Raw genomic sequence first — 18,317 nt, 5'->3', positions numbered from 1 at the left:
AATGTTATATCCATATATTAATTACTGTACTGTTGCTTGGGCTAGCACCCACCCAACTAAACTGGAATCTGTTTTTCAACTTCAGAAGCGAGCTTTAAGGCTAATATTTTGTGTAAATCGTAGACACCCCTCACAACCACTGTTTGCTCAGGCAAGTATTCTTAGTGTTTATCAAGTGAATCAACTTCAAATTGCTTTATTCTTTTATAGCGTTATAAAAAAGTTACTTCCTCAGCACTTTTGTAATATTTTTACTTTTAATAATGAATTTCACCAGTATCCAACTCGTAGTAGTTGTCTTATCAGGCCTTCTTACTCTCGCACAACTCAAACACAGTTTAGTGTATTATACAGAGGATCAAAGATTCCCACATCATTGACAGATCTTTCTGAAGAACAATTTAAACAGTGAGTAAAATTGTTGCTACTTAGTTTTCCATATGGATTTGTGGTCTAAATTATATTTTAAACTGTTTTATATATTGAAATGTTGTTTATGAAATATATTTGTTATTATGGACACTGCCACTCATTAAGCCCAGTTGTCCATCACATTTTCTTCTTTTTTAGTGAAAGATGATTGTGTTTTTATGTTTTGTTGTGAAAATAAAAAAAATAAAATAAAATAAATAAAAATAAAATAAAAAAATTAAAATTGTGCAAATTTTTTCTGACTTGCTTCTCTTACTGGCTTCCATTTTAGCAGACTGCTGCTCTTTTGCCAAAATAAAATACCAAATGCTGCGCTGTGTTTTGGGAACTCCGGGAACTTTCATATAATTGGCTCAGGAACCAGGAAGTAAACACGACCTACACTCTGAACCGAAGCGGTTCCGGACCGTACGTCTAGGTTTGAAATGAGAAAAAAGTGACTAAGACATGGTTGATGGAGAGGACCGATTGTTTAGAGGGAATGTAACTTCCATTCCAGGTGACAAATGAGAATGATTTAGGTTGGTTTTACAGTAGATATCTTACTTATTGCTTCTTCAATATTTACCATGGTAACAAGGCCCTGTATAGTCTAAGATAGAGTTTCTTTGCAGTTTCTCTGAGTAATGCATACTCTGATGTTGGGGTGAATTTCCTGGGATACCCACTTTTAAAAACAGCAGCAGTGGCATTATGTTCTGTTTGTGAATAATTTTCTTTCACTGTGAAATCAAGGTCTTTAGGTATGACGCTGTCTTCTAATAGCTGTGATGGTTGATAGTACAAGAAGAAAAAACAACACAAATGTGCTCCTAGTAATCAAAAGACAGAAATTAGACTGGATTACAAATGTGTGTCATGATGATGAAAACTAGCTAAATTTATTGATTGTCACACATCAAAATGTTTTAAAGCCTCTTATTTAGATCCTCATCATTATTTTTGATATGTTTATTTCTATTCGCCAGTCATTTACTACCTTATCTATCTTATATTAATGCACACTTACCTGTCAGCATTTTACTGGGATTGCCTGCTTGTAAAAAAGCAGTCATATTTGGCAAAATGACCGACATGAAATGAAGAAATAAAAATTGGAAAAAACGAACAGAAACACATCTGTCCTTCTGCTCTGAAAGGAGAAGGAATGTTGAACGGTAAATTGGTCCCTGGGTTGCGGCACACAACTACACAGTTTTTGAATCATATTGCCACAGATCAATGCGCTTTTTTCTCTGCGTGCGTTGGTGCTTTACGCACCAGCCTGAAAATTGAGAAGCGCTGCAGCAATCAAAGCAAGGAGATGGCATCACACAAGTAAACCTCTAGATGATCACAGGCTACTAAAATTATCATGCAATACCAAAAATAATTTCTCACCTCTTTTATATATAGTCATCATAAATTTCTCCACTTTTATTCATGATTATCCAACATTTTTCCCAATATATATTTATCCTCAATAAAGTGACGTTAGGTAGAGCTGCCTTTAACCCGTCGGGCCACTGAAACCAATTAATTTCCTTCTATGGGAATGATGAAGTTAATCTTATCTAAATTTACAATTGTATGATTGTTAAAGAAGCTCATGCACTCATTTTCTCCACTGTTCAGGTGGTGGATCGGCCAACAGCTCTCTCTTTCCACCATTTTCCCCGCTTAAGACATACATAGGCTTGCTAAAAGTCCTACTCACTACTAACATTTTTTTCACTTTAGGAGGCCTAAGGATGCTTTCTGAATAACTTTTATCTTACCGAGATAAAATTCTAAGAAAAATTATATGATTTGTTTGCTAAAATGACATCACTGAGAGCTACTTTTGGTCTTAGGAATCTTTGTGAATACGGGCACAGATAATTTGTAATATATCCTTCTTTGTGTAACCCTATTGAGGAACAGCCTTTTTTACCATGACTGCATAGACTAAAGTGTCAACTGTTTTTTTTTTTTTTTAACGAAAGAAAATAAATCAAATCAAATCAAATCTGAAACCTGGTGAATTTAGCACATCGAATCCTTAGTTTGCAGAGTTTTTAAATACAGACTTCTGTTTGAATAAAATCTGGGTTTATGAGCTTTCTTTGGAAGTGTGGCGCAGCCAGGTCTGAAGGATGCCCATCCCTCTCACCATGCTCATTTTGTTTTCCATTAACACATTTGTCTTGCCTATGTTTTCTACCCCTGATATTACTTGTGCACTTTTATTTCCATATGTGTAAAAACAATTTTAAGAATGTTCAGAAGCCTAGTAAATCCCCCGGCACATGATTTATTAAATGTTTTCTTCTCTCCATCCTTTCCATTGATCTCTCCCTCAACAACTACACTCCATCATGCAGTGCTGTCCCTTTACACAGCCTCTATTTCTCATTTGTTCACACAGTTCCAGCATTGTCCCATCTAGTTTAACCATGAAACAACAGAGAGAAATATCTTGCCTCACAATGACATCTGCACTGTACTAATGTTATAAAGCACGGTCCTAAGGCGGCGGACCAACCTTTTTAGGGTAAAGGCTTGGTTTTAGAGGTATGTGGTGAATTTAATTTTGGTTAAGGCCAGCGTTAGTAGTTTACTGATAATGGATACGGATAGGCCTAAATCAGTGACATTAGGGGAGGGAGGTGATGAAGTGTCTTATCCATCATCATGACAAGTAAAATGCTAACACAGATGAGATAAAATTAGTTTGTCCACTTGACTGTTCTTTAAATTTATTTGTTTATTTTCAGTATGATTTCAAACTGTTCATGGTCAAAATCGTTGAATGTACGCATTGCCTATTCAAATACATGGGAGAAGTGAGGCAGTAAGGATCTGTGCCTGAGCTCAGAGGGCACAGTGCGCTCACACACTGACTGTTGCAGGCAGCTGGCACATTCCCATTGCTGCCTCTCTTTATATTTGCTATATGTGTTAGATTACACAAGTACTACAAATGCTGATGTTCCACAGTCTGTCTAAAATATAGAATGTGTGTGACATGTTTAGTCTTCTTAATCGGAATTTGTGATTAAAATTCACTAAGTGACATAAAGAGTACCACGCCGCACTAATTGGGGCAGTGCTGTGCATTCTGGAAATAATGGCAACAAGTTCTTCTACGCTGAAGGCATAGGTGTTGGACCGACAAGTCTAAGACTTTGTTCCGACAAAAAGGAAACACTAACAATTCTAAACAACAGAATTTTTCTTAATTGGGAACAGAAGGTAGAGAGAGGACGGCCAACTCGGAAGTTAAAACTGAATTACAGATCAGCTAAAACATGCATTTTAAAAGGTCAAATTTGACCTTGTATTCAGAATAATTTTGTGTTTCATGTCATTGTTTAAAAGTATTGAGTTCAATAAAGGATAAATAAAAGTTTTCAAAACAATAAATGTTTAAATTAAATTCAAGACTTGATATATTTGAACATCCGACTCCAGAGACGTCAGTGCCTGACCAGTCATGGACCTTACCGCATGTAGCTGGCCTAAATGTAGTTACTAAAATGAATGGAAGTCAATAGAAAGTCCAAATATAGACAGAACTGCAAAGTTATTGAGTTATATGTGCTTGTATCAGATACAGGAACACAAAGAGATCATGATCTCAAAACCCATTGATGAACAGAAAGGGAAGCATAAAAAATATAGGCCCAGCAAACACACCAGGACCACAAGCATTACATACACACAAAGCCTTGCAACTGTTTTCATACAACTTGACCCTCTTCACATTTTGTCACGTTGCAGCCCCAAAACTTCATGAATTCCTTTGGGAAATAAACAAAAAAAATCCAGTGCAATCAGAACGAAAGCAACAAGCCATTGAGACACTGTCCAGCAATGGTACCTGAGCATCACTGGCTTTCAAATTCTATTAGTTTAACATCTGTCTTTCTGTTTAAAACCTTTGTAAAATACTTTGTGTTACACTTAACTGTAGAAAAAGAGCTCTATTAGTATAAGCAGATTGATTTCTGATTTATGAGGCACACAGAGTAAAATACCTGTACATGTCAGGGATTATTAGACACTGTTTAAAGTAATTTATGTTGAGCTTCAGAATTTTATATTAGCTAAATGTAAATGTGTGTGTTATGTTTTTAGTACCTGCCTTAGGATTATGAGCTATTGTGCAAAGTCTTGCACATTTATCTTGAGGCATATTGTTGGTGTGTTAATCCCTGTGAACTCCCCTAATTAAATTAATTAAATTAAACATCAATAAGGAATTTCTTGACCATCGTCAAGTGAGCGGTAAGTGTGAAGCTTGATCACAATGGTTGGAGATAAACTCTGATACAAACAGAACCCAGAACCTTGCTCTGTAGCATTGTTGTGGGACAAGGGAAATTGTAACATTGCAGAGAGAGTGAGATGAAGTAGAGCTTGTAAGTGACAAACTGCACAGCTGTAAATTTTTCCAGCTGACTTGCCCGTGATTTATGCTGACAGCAGGAACAGGGTGTCAGGGACACACCACTACGGCCTGCTTGAGATGTGGAGCCATAACGACTAATAACTCTAAATATGTACGGAACGTTGACTCCACCTAGTGATAAAGTATTGAAATTACTCCTCCAGTGATAAAATAATATCTTCCCTTTAAGAATCTACAGATGATAGAAATTTCCACTATTCAAAAAAATTCTAATATAAAAGTTTATATTAATTGCAATTATATATATATAAACATAATAATAATAATAATAATAATAATAATAATAATAATAATAATAATAATAATAATAATAATAATAATAATAATAATAAAAGACAGCATACTGGAAAGGTGGTAAAAAATAAAAACAGTAATCTAACCAAACAACATACAATTTTAGTATTTTTAAAATTTATTTAAAGCAATAGTTGGTAATCCTGTTCAGAAACAATTTTTGTTATACTGGGTAAAATCGTCCTTCCATCCTGAAAGTAGTTAATACATTATGTATTCACAAAAAGGATCTAACCAATCTCTAACCAATCTCTGCCGTTCGGTCCAAAGGGCATGAATTTGTCAGTTTTATTTCTGCTGTCACCCATAGACGTTATTTACTCGCCCCACTTCTGTCCTTCAAGTTGTGGGGAAATTGCCTTATCCATTGGTTGTCCCTCATGTCATTCATTCTGACACGCTCACGTAACGCCAGTATCCATGGTCTTTCCTTCTGAGTTTCCACTTGCTGGCTGCGCATGCGCACTTCTAGCTTAGCAGCTAGGTTAGCGGTTAGCCGTTCATTGTAGCCCTGCTGCTCTCACCGTAGTCTTTGAACATGGCTTAGACTCACAAGAAGCCAACTGCGTTCATGTTTATGAGAAGAAGAGGAATGACTCAATAGAAAGAAATAAGACCAAAGTGTATTTTTTTCATGTCATCCCCCTCAAGAGCGGAAGAGAAAGGTAAGATGGTCTCGCACATTCGCAGTTATTCAAAAAGGGACTTATGGAAATTTCCAGAAAAATATCAGACCCTAGCTTTAAATGTTATCACTTGAAAGCAATTATGAATGCTTAGGCAACAGCAGCCCAAAATTGTCTCACCTCAAACTAAAGAGAAAGGTAATTATTAATCAGGGGACAGCAGAATTTATGGAGTGTAAAGTCGTGCCAGGAGAAGGGTAGAATAGAAGAGATTTGCCGAGTGATCACTTGTCTCTAATTCCATCTGAGACATGAGGTAACACACCCAATATGATTTGTCCATTTAAGGAGTTCATTTATGATCAAATCCATCAGCATCCTTACTATATCCATCCCTCCCTTAAGATGGAATATACCTCCATATGTGCCACTTTCTCATTCACGACATGAACATCCTCAGGCACCTATGCTGATCATTGAGTGTTATAGGTGACAGAACAAGGCTGGCAGAAAGTAATGACACATGTGGAATCAGTGACTGGAGTGACTGGAAATGCTGGAGGAGGCTCCAACGCTGGGGGGAAGGATGGTCTATCTCTTACCTCGGAGAAATAAATTCCACTGTGACTGAAAATATCCATGTGCCATATCCCCATGTGACTGTTTAACACCTGAATCCAGAGCGGACTAAAGCCATTTTAGGGACCTATCATGAGATTGTGGTTTGGCACAGTCTGTGTCCTCTGTCTGAATTATATTATCTGTTAAACATGTTTTATTTGACCACTTTTACCAAAAAATAATAGAATGTTCCAAGATAGTTTTTAATGATACTGTTGCTTTTCTGAAATAGAGTCCTTTAGAGAAGGTCAATATGTGGCATAACTGTATTAAAAAGAAAATTGGAATTGACGTGCAAGACACAGCTCACATTGTTTTCTCACTGTTTAGAAGTTTAGTAAAGTTTGAGGGTTTAACTTTTTTAGTGGCTCAGTAATCATGGAAAAATTTTCTCAGTGTATCTGTCCAGGACAGCTAAATGTGATTTAATAAACAGTACAAGCAAATCACACAGACTACTGGATGTGCTACACATAACATTATTTAGTTGATTTTATGGATTTAATAAATAAAGGAGATTATGCTACATGTATATAGTTACACAGTAGCTAAAATATGTAATGTAGTATTATTAAGCAACCATAACTTGTTCTGCCAAATATTTTTTGAAGAATATTTAACTGGTGACAAAAAATTACATTCTTTACTACTTGATTCAAAGTGTCATCATCCTCCTGCTGCTTTGATGTTCTACCCACAGCTTTCTTTAAGAAAGTTTTGCCTGTCACAGCGTCTGATTTGACTCAGATAATAAACACGTCCCTTCTGTCAGGTGTTTTCCCCCAGTCCCTAAAAACAGCAATTATCAAACCACTGCTGAAAAAGAACAATTAAGACAAACTACTACTCCAGAACTACAGATCCATCTCAAACCTCCCATTTATCAGTAAGATTTTTGAAAATTGCTGTGTTTCAACAATTAAACACCTTCTTAAGTATGACCAACTGCTTTGACGTTTTCCAGTCTGGCTTCCGCGCTCACCACAGTACAGAGACCGCCCTTATCAAGGTGTTTAATGACATCCATATAAATACAGACTGCATAAGAACCGCAGTGCTGGTTCTATTGGACCTCAGTGCAGCATCCGATACTGTCGATCGCTCAAACGCCTGGAAAACTGGGTCGGCTTTTTCTGGTACAGCTCTCCACTGGTTTAAATCCTACTTAAAGGACAGGGACTTTTTTGTGTCAGTAGGTAACTTTACATCCCAGACGACAAAAATTACATGTGGGCTTCCCCAAGGGTCCATCCTGGGTCCCCTCCTAATCAATATCTACATGCTCCCTCTAGCTCAGATGATAAAAAACAATAACATCAGCTACGATAACTATGCAGACGACACACAGCTTTACGTCACCATGTCACCAGGTGACTATGAACCAGTTCAGGCACTGAGTAAATGCCTAGAAGAAATCAATGCATGGATGTGCCAAAACTTTCTTCAATTAAATAAAAACAAAACTGAAGTAATAATCTTTAAAAAAGTTAGTACACAGCTTCAGCTGCTTCAGCTGCTTCAGCTGCTTCAGCTAAAAACCACTGATCAGGCCCAAAATCTGGGTGTAGTGATGGACTCAGACCTGAACCTCCAAAAGCATCTAAAGACAATTACAAGGTCGGCTTTCTATCACCTGAGGAACATCTCCAGGATTAAAGGACTAATGTCTCAGCAGGATCTGGAAAAACTAATCCATGCGTTTATATTTAGTAGAATTGATTACTGCAACGGTGTTTTCACAGGCCTGCCTAAAAGGTGGATCAGACAGCTGCAGCTGATCCAGAACGCTGCTGCCCGCGTCCTCACTAAGACTAAGAAAGTAGAGCACATCACCCCAGTTCTAAAGTCCTTACACTGGCTCCCTGTATCTCAGAGAACAGACTTTAAAATACTCCTGTTAGTCTATAAATCCCTGAATGGCTTAGCACCTAAATACATCACAGACTTGTTATCAGTGCATCAACCCTCCAGACCACTCAGGTCTTCTGGCTCCAGTCTACTCTGCATACCTAGAACCAGAACCAAACAAGGAGAAGCAGCATTCATATTTTGTTTCTACATTTTATTCATACTTACTTTCATTCTGTTTTATTTTCCTATATTGTAATCATGTAAAGCACTTTGCATTGTCTCTGTACTGAAATGTGCTATATAAATAAACTTGCCTTGCCTTGCCTTGCCCACAAAGGAAATTTGTAAAATTTACTTAAATTGATGAAAATGTTTTTGAGACTCAATGGCAGCATCCATGGCTGCAATTGCCTGTTATTGCCTAACATGAATGTTTGTTCCAGTGCTGACCTCAGTGCTGACCTTCCTAACGGAAATCAATGGCGCTGCTTCTTGCTCGCTCTCGTTTGCTCCATTGTCACTTTTTCATACTGCCCGCACCAGCGATGGTCGTTTCCAAGTGTGCTACTAATGTATGTCTTAGTGACACACCCCTCTCTAGCTGTAATTGGCTTGCATGTTGCCTTCAGTTGTTGATTTGATTGGTTGAATTGTATGATTGACAAATCAAATAGGAATAATAGAAAGTTGGCCACAAGCATCTCAAAAACATGACACTAATCCATTCAGTGCTTTACAGACGAGAAGTATTCTAAAGGCAATTCTCTGAGAGTCAGTGTAAGGACTTAAGAACAGGGCTGATGTGCTCTACTTTCTTAGTTTTAGTGAGGATGCAGATAGTAGTGTTCTGGATCAGCTGCAGCTGTCTAATTTACTTTTAAGGCAGATCTGTAAGGATACCATTGCAGTAATCAATTTGACTAAAAATAAATCCACGGATGAGTTTTTCAAGACCCTGCTGGGACATTAGTTCTTTAATCCTGGAAATATTCTTCAGCTGTTAGAAGGCCAACTTAGCGACTCCCTTTATGTGGCTCTTAAGATTCAGGTCTACTGTTGCCGAGAAGTGCAAAAACACTGCAAGCACATAAATGCACTGCAAGCACAAAAAGTACTCCAAACATGAAACAGAGGCCAACACACAAACACAAAGCACATGTTTGCAGCAATCACAGAAATTAGACACACATAGTGCAAACATGCTGCAAACACAAATGATGCTGACAGACAAACATACAAAACACATGCAAAGCAAAAATGCTGCAAGTAGCAAAAACTTCTGCAAAATAAGAAACTAGCCCCGCATGACGGAAGAGCTCCAGACCACTAGGGCGACTTGACCAGCAACGAAATCACATAGGACCAGACCCAACAGTCTTAGTAAACATTAACGGGAAGCCCAAAGGAAACTTGGATATAAGAAAGAAAAGGTACGTTTTCCTTCATGTTTACAATATTATATAGAACAGCAGTATATATACATCCTTAGTATTAGCGTGCCTTGCCCACTGATTACCTTCACCTGAGCATGACTTCTGGAAACCAAACCCTTAGCCTGTTTTCTGACCAAGCCTGCCTGTCTACCGCTCTGGTACTGCAGCCTGCTTCTGACCCGCTGGGTATGACCCAGGACTATATTACAGATTCCCCACTTCCTTCAGCTATGGTTACAGGCTGCTCAAAGCAGACCTCTCTGATAGCGCTTGCCGACAGAAGTATTGAGCAAGTGAAGCTCTTGGACCCACGAATCAGATCCAGAGCAACCTCCCAGTTTCTGACAAGGTTAGTGGTTTTCATTCAGTGTTCACCACCTTCCACTGTTACAGTGGATCCTGAATGCGCTCCACTCTGTTTCCCGCTGTTCAACACCTTTTAATAAAACCTTTAAACCTACTCCTGTGTTCTGGTTAAAGTATCAGGTCGAGATGCTGAATTGCTTTAATGGGCATTTTATTGCCTCAGGCTCTATTTTTGTATCTCTTTATACTTCACGGAATACAATCTCTTCTGTCACATCCGATAATCATTCAACTCTATTACAACAATTTAATTTGTCATATCTAGCTTTTTCTGAGGTTCATAATGCAATTAAAGGATTAAATGTAAAAAAAAAAAAACCTGCATGATCAGATCATCTGGATCAATCTTTTTTCTTTTTTCTTAAAACACTGTCAATTTTATTTAATCTTCTCTGACATTTATTTAATCTTTCTCTCAGTTCAGGTCAAATCCTTTTGGTTTGGAAGTATGCCTTTGTACTTCCCCTACATAAAGATAAACTGATAAGAATAATTATAGGCCCAGTTCCAAACTGTCTTTGCTGGCAAAGGTACTCGAGTCCTTTAGCCAGTGTTCAACTAAGCCTGGCCAGCCAGACTAACTTACGCTGTATACATGGCATATCAGTCCGGTAAGGAGCTGGTAGAGCTCTATTTCAAAGGTGGGACTAACAGGGCCAGCGTAATCGTTAGAACTAATCAGATGACAACTGATTTGACACAAAAAACTTCAAGCAACACACTCTGTTGTTGTTTTTTATTTGTAGTCCATGAAACCTGTCACACCATCGAGCAAACTCTCCAGTGAATATCTTTTTGCCAATTTTGCCTAAAAAAAATCAGAGGATACAAGGTTTTACTCGCATGCATTCTTTTAATCTTCCAAAGTACCAAGCAACAAAAATCTGTATTTATCTTGACTGTTATGGTAGCAGAAAAAGCTGCTGCATTATGGGTAATTCTGCCGCTGAGAGTGACGCATTGTAAAGTCCTGCCTCCCACACTATGATTGGTCCAGTCTGTTTTGGGACTGAGGGAAAAGCCTTTCATACAGTCGATCATGAAATCATGTTAAAAAGGCTCCTTGAGATTTGTCTCTTTCAAAACACAATTAAATGGTTTGACAATTACCTGTCTGGTAAGCCACAATGTGTGCTGGTGGAGGGTCTTTCTTCCCCTTGTCTTCCACTATCCAAGGGTTTTCCACAAGGTTCAGGTTCTTTTTTTAAATCTATTTTCAATGTTTAGATAACAACATCCCAAATGCCAATTTTCATTTCTATGCTGATGATACTTTCTTGTTTTGTGTTGCTTATTCTTATTCTTATGCTTATTCACAAATCTAAAGTAATGCTTTCCTATTCTCTAATATGACAAAATCACAATTATTGCAGACCACTATTACTTTTCAAGCTCTCTAATCCAAGCTGTATCTCAATATCATTGTTTAGGTTTTATTATTGATGATTCTCTGGGTTTTTGTTCCCCACATTCAACAGTTGGTAAAAAAGCTGAAATCTAAGTTGGGTTTTTATTTTAGAATTCAATCTTGTTTGTCATTTGAGGCTGGGATGCATCTCGTCTGAGATGCAAGGTCTTAAATGCGTCTCAAACTGAGATGCAAGGTGGAAATCTTAAAGCACTCACCTTCTGGTCAGAGCTCATAACATTTGCTTGAACTTACTTCACCAGAGGAAGTCACATGCTAACAGCAACTACTACACAGCACTTTCTGAGGAAGACTGAACTGTAATGCGAAATATCGTGTTCGAGTTAAACCGCTATTCACATATTCAGGGACTTCAAAAGTTAAAGCTAAAATAATAATAAAAAAACTGCCATTATTTTAGCTCAGGATTCCATGATGTTTTTTTCTAATGCTTACATTTTTACACCATGTTTTAGGAAGTCTGAGTATTCAGTTGTGAAATAGTTTAGTTAGTGGTATATCTGTAATTTATTGTTTTTTGCCACAGAGTAAAATAACTGACATTTTCCAGAAGCAGTGACTAATAGCAAATACTATTTAGTTCTGAACATAAGATAATCAAGAGTTGATGTAACTCTTAACACTTCTTACTACCTCTCCTTTTATTTAGGTTATTTGTCCTTATTTGCTGTCATTTATTTTTGTTCTGGAATAATGCAAAGAGTAATTTTAACACTAGACTTTTTCAAGGGAAGGAAACAGACTCCTGTTCAAGATTTTATTTTTGTTCAGGTTTTGTACTTTTTATCTAAATCATGGTTGTGCTCAGTTCCCAGCTCACAGTAACACTGCTGTGGAGTTACTACATGTGAAAGGAGTGAGATAGGAGTGATCACTTACCCTTTTCAATGCGCTTTAGGAGGTGACATATACGCCTTCTGAACCATAAGTTGAATATGGTGACCTTTTCTTTTTGGCACACAGTGGCGTTTGTTGTTCTATCAATAACCACAGTTGTCAGAGCCTTGTGCCTGCAAGTGTATGACGTACAGTAATTCTCCCCTGATAATGCTTGTCTCTATTATGTGGCCTGTCTATCTCTTTGTTTGTGTCAGCTTTGCACACACAGCAGCTCCCCCACTCCCTCCCTTTATCTCTGCTTCTGTTCCTATGTTATAATTCCAGACTAATATCAGGCCCAGAAATTAATCTGAGGTTCTCACAATGAGCTTAGATGGCATTACACACGCAAAGAAAAGTCTGATATTAAAAATCGAGCCTTGTCACAGAGGAGATAGGAAAGACAATGTATTCATTTTGTGTGATTTATTGTTCAGTCCTGTTTAAAATGTTGGATTTATTTTTAGGAAAATATGTTTTTATGGCTTATAGCCCATGAGCAGATGAACTAGTGCTTTTAATCATCCCATCTGCAATTGGTTACATATTTTCCTAGATCAGTGGTTCTCAACCTTTTTTGAGGCCAGTGCTTCTGTATCCATTATCCAGGTCCCTGTAGGCTATTTGCACTCATTATTATTATTATTATTATTATTATTATTATTATTATTATTATTATTATTATTATTATTATTATCATCATCATCATCATCATCATAGTTCTAGTTGTTTTTGTATTTATCATCAAAAATCTTTAAAAAGGCACATCACTGAATGTCAAACTGATTTTTTAGTTTCTAAGGGAACCTATTTTATGTTTCATGTTTTGTGCTTTCATATTGTCTTTTATTCATAGACGTATTAAATATAATCCATGATGACTTTTCAAGTTCACTACAACACAATATATAAAGCTGTGAAGAAAATTGCAGTAATATCAGTTTACATCCAACTGGTATAAGACCTGCTGATGGTGTTGCTGTGATCAGAGGCAGGCTGGGGTTGAAATTCAGCCCTGCTAATAACAATAACAGCAACAACAACAAACACGAAAAAATCAACACAACTCTACACACTCAAAACAGGGTTGTTCCATTACATGGTTTTAAGTTATTTAATATTTAGCAAATAACTCCTGGGCTGTCAGGTATTGTTCATTGAATGTCCAGTTGGCTTTGATATCAGGACAATAGTTGAAAAAGTGATTCGAGCACTAGCATTATTATAACAGCAAACTCTGCACACATATGGAATAAATGAGTGACAACGTCTCTTCAAGTACAAATATATAATAACAGAAACAAATGTTAATCCAAAGAAGACCATTATATGTTGTTTACCCAAATTAATGATATATTTCGATCAACAAATCTTATCCACTAGGCTAGTGAAACTTAACTAAAACTACTAAGCAAAATTAAGATTAAAATAGGGCATTCCTCAAATGACTTCAAATTACTAAATTTAGAACAACGCAGCGGACATATGCGGTAAGAGTGGTAAGTCTTGAATAGTTTACTTGTATGAGTCAAATAATGAACAGATCTGTCCTGAATATTGTCTGAACATACATATTATGTATGTTATGTATGTTACAACAAAACACTGCTGCATTGGCATCTGTCGGAGTGACTTGCAATATGATGATTGTGACCATATGGAGTTTTTTCCATTGATTTTTCGAAACCCCGAAGAATTGCAGACAAAATTCACTGTTGGATATGAGTTTGTAACAGAGAGGACTTTACTCTGCAATCTGACCAAAGACACCTAAGTGCTCTCTACATTTCCTTAGCTGTAAGGCTCCAACATTTGAACGTCCAGAGGTCCATTTCATAAAGAAGTGTTAACAAACTCGGAGTCAAACCCTTGACTCTGAATTTATATAGTCTGTGGTTGGAAACTCTGAGATTTTGGTTTCACAACGGCTGGTGTGAGTTAGTTTAATCAACTCTAAGTAGCTTAACTCGGAGTCAGGCACGTGCGTAACAACTATAAAAAGCCATCGTCAATGGAGCCCCAATTTGATGCCTCACCATGACAAAATGCAAGAGGAGGTCCACCTATTTCACACCACTGGAACTAGAGATTTTAATGCAGGCATACTGTGAGTCGGAGCATGTTTTTAAAAGAAAGAGTAACAGTACTACAGCTGCAAAGAAGAGGGAGGTGGCGCGGGAGAAGATTGCTGCTTGAGTAAATGCGTAAATTTATATGTAGTCCTTTATAACCACGATAACATTATGGGGGAAATCTAGTTCTCTGCTTGAATGGTAGTGTATTAATTTATTCCATTTAGGTGTCAATCCCACGGCGGAGAAGCGCACATAGTAGCAGGTGAAGATGAAGTATAAAAACGTTGATCAAACATGTAAGACTTGTGCATCATCTCCTGGGGTACCTCATAATTTTGATTCTAAGGAGCTGTTTCCCTTTTCCCTGATTTCATAGTTAACAAATTTAAAGTTTTCATTAAACTTGCTTTGTGAAACGGACATCAGACCTAATACTAGCTACTGCAACATCTGTGCAGGGAAGTTACATTTATTAGTTTTTTCTCAGCGGCTTTAAAACTTCATACAATCCATGAGGGTTCAGTATTGCATAGTGATTTTGGGCTTGTCTTTCTCTAAGTTCCTTTGCAACTTTAGTGAGTCGGTTTGTTTTTGAAAGTGAAGTCGCTTATTGACCTTGGCCTTTTTTTGTTGACAGAACGTCTTTTTCTGGTTATCGCGACGCACAGCAAGAGCTATTAGAGCTGTTAGAGAGGAGAAGATGTTTTTAAGTCTATTTTCTCAGTAAGCCCTATAATAATTTAAAATATAGGCCTGTAATAATATATTTTTTCTTAGTATTAGCTATCTCCGGGCAATTGTGGCGTCATTTGAGGAATGTCCCATTAGCTTAACTAATTTACAACAACATTTGGTATGTGTTCAACCTATTCACAATGCAATGCAACTCTGAGTTAGATAAAACATTATTTGAGAAAATAACATTTTAAAAGATGATTTGCTGAATTAAAAATCAATAACCTTTAGAACACTTGAGTTTTAATAATGTAAATATCTCCAGAAATAATAATAAACTCAAATTGGGAACCTATGAAGCTAGGGTAAGATGACGATGACCAAAGTTATGTTGGGAGCGTGTCCGGGTCAAGTGGCTGTTAACTTGTATCTTTCTCTTAAGTTACACAAACTACCATTGATCCACATTAATGTTCCCTATTCAATACAAGTGTTATGTTTAAACAAAGCATAGTTATGTTTAACTTGTTAGTTGCAAGGCTGTTAAGGTGGCTAATAGCAGCTAATGGTACTCGATGTCCAGGGCTTATTTAACAGGACTTTCAATCATATTTCCTGTACTGAGCGGAACAAAAAGGTTGTTAAAACCTTAAAACACAACCCAAAATGTATCAGCAGGTCGCTAATGTGTAGCTTAGCCTGTTAGCACCAGGTCTTAACCTCAGTCGAACCTTAAAAACACAGTGAAAACACATTAGAAGTAAACAATTCTAAATTGTCTCATCCCAAATTAACTTTCCCTGTATATCTCTACCAAACCTCTGCCTTTGTGTCCCGTTCTGGTGACTGGGGGAATCCAGTTGTGATGAAGGACTGCAGGGGCAGCAAGCTGTTTAGACAGCTGCTCTCACTCTCCTTTGTGTCCGCTCCAGGGCACTCCGTCAAGGGTTGTCTGGCACAGCTAAGCTTGGCGCTGTACTCGTATTGGGGCAATGGAGGCTGCAGCGTGTCAGATCGCTGGGTGCTTGTGGGGACCTATGCATGGCCTACAGAGAAATAGTTTGGCTTTCGAGTCAGCTTTCTCCTGTAAGCAGCTGAAGTAAAGATCACAAAGTACAACGTATTTTGTGGAATAGACCACTCCCTCCTGCAACAACACATGTGACAACATGATGCCACCACCTTCATACTTCAAAATTGGGATGGTAGTTGGACAGTGGATTTGCTTACCCTTGTAGGACAAGCAAGTACAGCCGATGGATGGATGGGATAAATGTTCCCAAATTTTTCATTTAAAGCTAAGCTTTTTGTAAAAGAGATCATTTAAGAGATTATTTGGCAAAGCAATAGAAAGGGAAAAGAACCCCAAATAAATGAAAAACCTATTATTAAAAATGTAATCTAAGTGAAAACATTTGAATGATTTTCCATTTTTTTTATCTGTTTATGCGTATTCTGTCCTGGTTTAGGCTTGTTTATAATACTCTCTAATATTAAGGAATTATGGAATTATGGATATTTTGTAAATAATTAAAGCAGGTTAGGCAATGGTGTTTAATTATTTTATATATATATATATATATATATATATATATATATATATATATATATAGAGAGAGAGAGAGAGAGAGAGAGAGAGAGAGAGAGAGAGAGAGAGAGATAGATAGATAGATAGATAGATAGATAGATAGATAGATAGATAGATAGATAGATTTATAATAATTAGGTATTGGCAGTTAACGTTCAATCAAATCAAAATTATAGCTAGAATTCAATTGATCAATTTAGCAGTATAGAATTAGAGTGACTTTTTTTAGTTCGTTCAGTGCACATTCACATATTGTTTGTTGGTGAAGTAGGCCACCTCCAACACATCTTCATTCAGACACAACACAGGAACGTTGTGGTGAGCGGTGATGCATGTAGCACCGTCTGGAATTTTCTGCATCACCTTGTCCTGCTCCTGACAACAAATACTCTCCTTCTCTGTTGTCATGATAACACACAGGCTACACTGGCACCTGGAAAAACAATACATATTCAAAGAATTGTACTGTGATCAGATTACTAACAAATGTGAAATCATACAATGTCTTAACATTATTGTAATAACAGTAATCTCAAATATTTCCATATTGAAGAGATACAATAAAAAAGTATTTTATCTGTGTGTATTCCACTGCTGCTGCAGCGGTCAGGTTTGCCTCTCCAACATTGCTCTCTAGCTCAGAGTCTTACTCGCTAGGCACAGAGTCCGCTCTGGACGGTTCAAACCTGTAATGATGCCTCCATATTCCTCAGCATTACTGCGCTTTTCAGCACTTGAATTGGCTGATGATCCCATCACACAAACCAATTCCAGAATAGATATGCTGGAACAATCACCAATATTTTCATTAATTTCATACATGTATTTAACTGCTAAGTGTTTAAATGACGTCACAACAAGGCGCCATTTATTTCCAGCTACTCTCCATGCAGGTGCTAAGGCGCTCTTAAAGTTATATATGCGCCTTATAATAAGCCATTTTGACTTATAACCACACACAACCACATATTTTGTTTTGCTGGATTGTTGTTTTACAAAACTGCATGGCCAACACCATGTCATCAGCCCTTAAAAATTATAGTCAGTTATAATTCAACCATGTACATCAAAGCGTGTTCATGACTTGACTTGAAAATATGTTCGCAGATGCTCCCAATCCAATCTAATGGAGCTAGTTTGCATTCATTTACACAACTTTTATGTGAATTCCTTTTAAATATAGGAGACAGATGTTTGTATTTGTTACCATCTACAAATTGCCTTTCAACTCATGTGGATGATCTGATGTCTCTCTATGTGAACACAAGTTCTTGGATGAAGTTGAGGAGCTTGAGGCTGCTGCACAGTGGTTACCGGCAAGCTCAAAGTGTGAAAGACCAGAAAAAATACAGGTACCTTATAATGAGCCAGTTTGACTTATAACCTCACAGAACCACATATGTTGTTCTACTGAATAGTTGTTTTGCAAAACTGCATGGTCATTGGCCCTTTATCCATATAGTCAGAGTTATAATTCAACAATATACATTCAAGCATGTTCATGAATTGATGTTAATACATTATGTTTGCAGATTCTCCCAATCCAATCTGATGGACTCTGTATGAGCAACGTTGGTGGAGATGTAACTTAAATGACTTGCAGCAAGCTGCAGCAA

General features: G+C 37.3%; 1 long non-coding RNA gene across 1 annotated transcript; it reads left to right on the top strand.

The window, feature by feature from the left end:
• Positions 1-13,809: 13,809 nt before the first annotated feature.
• Positions 13,810-18,317, top strand: LOC118557084. Its single transcript, XR_004927578.1, has 3 exons — positions 13,810-13,862; positions 17,970-18,053; positions 18,234-18,317. It is a non-coding gene; the product is annotated as an uncharacterized LOC118557084 (long non-coding RNA).

This window comes from Fundulus heteroclitus, chromosome 22 (assembly GCF_011125445.2).
Source record: "Fundulus heteroclitus isolate FHET01 chromosome 22, MU-UCD_Fhet_4.1, whole genome shotgun sequence".
Taxonomy (NCBI): Eukaryota; Metazoa; Chordata; class Actinopteri; order Cyprinodontiformes; family Fundulidae; genus Fundulus; species Fundulus heteroclitus.
This window is presented reverse-complemented; position numbering and strand designations above follow the sequence as displayed.